The following is a 5,325-nucleotide window of genomic DNA, read 5'->3' on the forward strand; positions in this document are numbered from 1 at the left end:
ATGGATCGGAGTGTCACGTTCCGACACGTAGGAATAATGGATCGGAGTGTCACGTTCCGACACACATGATTAGTGTATCGGAGTGTCACGTTCCGACACACAGGATTAGTGGATCGGAGTGTCACGTTCCGACACGCAGGATTAGTGGATCGGAATGTCACGTTCCGACACGATAAGAATAAAGAGAAGAAATCTTGAATTATGTTAATATACTCAATTTCAAAGAATCTAATTCCCAAATGAGTATGGTGTGGAGGCTTGAGTCCTCGTAGATGTGCTTGAGTATTGTGGTCAGTTTTGCATTATTATTTCATATATATATTGCTTTCTATTTTGAGTTGGCCGATGATACCTACTCAGTACTTGTACTGACCCCTACTTTTATGTTCTTTTGTTGTTTTGTGGAGTTCAGCAAGTGCACCAGTGACTTCATCTCGTCCGCAACTCTAGCCAGTCTTCAGCACGTCAAATTTCAGGGTGAGCTATTGTTCCTAGCTCGGGATGGATTCTCTTCTTCACGTCTTGATGTCTTTGAAGTTCGGACATGGACCATCGTTTTACTTATTTTAGTTCTTAATTACTCTTAGACTTAGAAATTTGAGGATAGATGTTCTTGATGTGATGACTTCCAGATTTTGGGGATGATAAGTAATATATTTTAGAAGTTTATTTAATTGGTTATATTAATGAGTTTGGTCTTCCGCATTATATTTTGTTATTCAAATTTTATGTGCTGGTAAGCGTTGGGGTTTAGATTTGTTGGTTCGCTAACATAGGAGGATAAGGGTGGGTGCCACTCGCGGCTCGTTTGGGTCGTGACACCTCTCTCCCTCAAACCCTCGCACGCCACTCTCCTCTCTCACTCCATCTCTCCCTCACTTTCTCTCACTTTTATACAAACACAAGTGTATAAAATATGTTTCTATTTGTACAAAGCGAGAGAAAATTGTATAAATACATATATTTTTGTTCCCCTCTCCCAGATCTCGCTCGCCACTATCCCTAATGTTGCTCGCCACCGTTTCCTCTCTCGCTTATACAAACAGAAACGAAATGTATAATTGTTTATCTGTTTGTATAAAGCGAGAGAACATTGTATATACAGAGAAAAATACATATATTTTCGTCGTATAAACTTCTAATATACAATAAAAATAGTTCCCTGCACAGTTTCTTTTGTCTTTCTCTCTTTCTCATTTTATACAAATTCAAAAAATTGTATATAATTTATCTCTTTCTCGCTTTTATACAATTCAAGTCAATTGTATATTCCCTTCCCAAGTCTCTTTTGCCTTTCTCTCTTTCTCATTTTATACCAATCAAATTATAATAATCGTTCTATACACTTATACTTATAACAATTCGTTTTATACACTTCGTTTTATACAATTCTCTGCCAAGTCTCTTTCTCTCTCTCGTTTTATGTAATTCGCTTTAATTGTATATGTATAGGAATTATATATATATGTTTGCTATGGAGTGCAATTATGCAAACTTTGCTATAACATACAAATATGAATTTTATGTTCGTTATATGTGAAAGTTGCCCTTATTTTTTCTAGATTTTTTTTAAAAAAAAAGTATTAACCACCAGATATAATTATTTTAGAGATTGGGTTTTATCCTTTTAATATTTTTTTGATTGAAACTTTGTCCTAATGAGCAAAAAAAGACTTGGTCGCAATAGATATACTTATAATGACAGGAATATTGTTCCCTCGTAAAATTGGTCCTCCTCATAGGGGTCCTAGAGAAGGTCACAATTGGACGTTTCGATCCAAAAAAATATTATTTTGCCTATTTAAAAGACTTTTACAAGTTTTACCCTCCATACGACACTCCCAAACCTTCACATGACCTAAGGACATTTACTAGTTCAATTTCACTAGTTTCCAGACGTCATGGTCGTCCCTTGACGTTTAGGTTCTTATACTTCTAAATCAACTTTATTACATTAGTCTAGATATGGAAACACCATTTTTAATCATTATTTAATAGGTGAGGCTCTAGCCAAGGTCATCAGATTTCCGAGGTGTAACAGTAGGACCCCCCGTGGACAAAGAAATTTAGTATAGTAAGACCCTTTAGACAATGATATTTAGTATTGTAGGACCCTCTTGAAAAATGAGATTTAGTCTAGTAGGACCCTCCTAGTAAATAAGGTTTTGTCTAGGTTGACCCTCATGCATAATGGGATTTAGTGTAGCATGACCCTTCTGAACAATGAGATTTAGTATAGTAGGACCCTCTTGGACAATGTGATTTAGTGTAGTAGGACCCTCCTGGAAAAGGAGATTTAGTATAGCAGAACCCTGCTGGACAATGAGAGTTAGTATAGCATGACCCTCCTGGACAATGGGACGTAGACTTAGATAATTTAATTTAATTGGATCATCATGAGGTTAGGTTTGATTCAACATTGAGAAGCCATTATAAGAATATTGCATTACAACAAAGCTCGGATAATTCTAAGTCACGGTTCAAAGCTAAGGAGTATATTTTATCTTTCTCACAAAATTTTCTTTAATATAAACTAGGAGAAATTTTGTATTATTACTTTGGTTTGTTTTAGTTTCAGGAACCTGTTTGTAGAATAGGATCAATCCATATTTCAAGATCGAGATCCTATTTTAAAGAAAGTTAACTTTCATGCCCAATTCCAATTGAAGTAGCAGGAGTTCATCCTAAGAACAAGGTCAATAATCAAATCCCAGTAGAAGGAGCATACCTAGAGAAGTGCATTTACCTTCAAACTCACTTGAGATGGAAATTGATATTTCACAACTTGAGAAATATGAAGACCCAAGTCAAAATTAAAGAGAAGTTGTATGGATATGATCTTGCACTTGTATTATCTTTTAATCTTTTGTATTTCATTTTCTTTTAAAATAGGAGCCGCAAATTGAAACCTCGATTGGACCTCGCTTTACTTCCAACTTGTCATTTCATCTCTTTGAACTACACGTGATCTTATTCCCTTAAAACCTAGGATATGTAGGCTGTCCAAAATAAGGAGTCTATCACATATTTATTCCTCTCAATAAGATTGTGGTCAAAACTTGTCACGTTGTCTCCTTCTTTTTCTGCAAAATCTTCCTGTTTCCAGACAAAGAGGTGCAAACTGTAGACATGTAATTTCTTTCTGAACTTAAAGTGATACACAATTTTTATTGTTTAAAAATTAATTTTATATGTTAATTAGATCTTTTAATTTTAATTTAATGCTAAGTTTATTTTAAAATATTTCAAAAAAATTGAATCATATTTTAGGCTACGTTTTATTTTGCAATTGTTTAAAGTACATAATAAAAATGAAATATATATATATATATGTATTCCTCTAAATTAGGTTTAATAAACAATTTTGTATTTTAATTATACTTTAAGAATAATTTTCTATAAGTTAAAATAGCTGACTAATGTTTTGAATATTATATTTCTTTTAAATAATTTTCTTTTACAACACGACATACCTGACCTCTCGGAGGTCTTGTACAAAGTCTTTGATATCATTCATCGCATACATGTATGAAAAGTAGTGCGGAATTAAAACTTTTCCCACGAAATAGTAATACTTCAAAATATCTCTTTTATTTCAAATCATAAATAAGTCTCAAACTCTCCATCTTAGACATACGAATATGTTGGGACATGGCCCATACTTCAACATGTAGAAATATCTAAGCCTATTACAATACTTTCTATAGGAAAAATTAATCATTCATGATGTCGTCGAATCTAGAGAGGACATACCAACGCTGGCTTGAATGAACACTAATACAAGCTTCAACTTCGAGACTCTTCTCAAATGCCACCTACAGCTTTAGAGATAGACAAAATAAATGGAATTAGTACATTAGAATGCACTAATTATGGTGTGATGCAATAAAATCATGCTAAAACGTCATTTGTATAAAACCTGCTCTTTTTGAGTAAAACTTCATAAAATAAGTATAAGAGATCACATTAAGTAAGCATAAGCAAATATAGTCACATTCCACAATATAATAGCAATATTATTTCAATTCATGTAACCATGAGACCCTCCTACCAAAGGTGATTCTAAGGCTCACTTGAGTGAGTTATGAAGTCACACAGACCAAAGAGATTCTTTGGAATACCTAAGATAAGATTATTCTCATTTCATACATTTAACTTCCTACCTATTATTACTTTGAGACTCACCTAAGTAAGACATGAAAAGAACGCCTATACACCCTCTCAAAGCCTACCAAAGCAATCCTCAAAGCTACTCTAGATAAGTACTTTTTCATTAACATGCATTTAGCTTAAGTCATTATGTTCATTAGACCATTTATGAGACATTCAACACTAAAGTACATTCACATAATGGTCTGGGAGAAGACCTAGGGAACCTACACACTAACATCTTCAAAGCCTACTCATGCAATGTCTACATAGCGTCCCATTCCACTACCTAAACTTCATAGAATATATCTACACACTTCATTATCATCTTATCACATGTACAATATCATTCAAGTATCATATAGGGACAACTAAGTATACTACAAGTTACCCTACACACTTCTGTGGAATCATCAATATAACTCATCATAATGTTCATATAACCAACTAAGAAGATTCACGCTTCAAACCAAGCATACACATATAAGGCCTCACTATATCCTATCATAATCACATCTAATTACTTAGAATAGCACATACAGATAAACCATATTGACCTTCACAATACTCACAAAGTCAAAAGGAATTATAATATCGTAATTCATAAAGTAATGCCGACGAGGCCACATTGTTTCACAATTCGTAACCTAATGCCGATGAGACCACGTTGTTCACAAGTATAACACATAAGCACCGCTACCATAAGTGGACCATACCAACCATCATCATAATTCACGAGCTATACTACACAATATACAGAAGGTTAGGTCAACATACCACCATTCCAATCTCACAACTCCAATCCATAGCAAATTCAACCAACTCAATACACTAAGGCTTTTACCAATAGCCATAATCACCAATTCAATGCAATAATCACAATATACAATGAATCCAAGATAGTAAAATATGAATTTATAAATTTAGGACAGCATACTTACAATTCTAGCATAATTCTTTCATAGTTCAATAGCCCAAAGTACACTACGCAAGAATTCAATAGTATAGAGACATGATCAAATCACCCATAATATAGTCAAAACTAGGATTGCATGAGTTCATAGATTTTTTTAGTCTAAAATCATCATGTTAACATCAATTCAATCATAATACATTGATTCAAAACATTTGATGCAAAAACACATGACTATAATTCAATTTAGAAGTTCATCTTTG

This window comes from Solanum pennellii, chromosome 10, assembly GCF_001406875.1.
Source record: "Solanum pennellii chromosome 10, SPENNV200".
NCBI lineage: Eukaryota > Viridiplantae > Streptophyta > Magnoliopsida > Solanales > Solanaceae > Solanum > Solanum pennellii.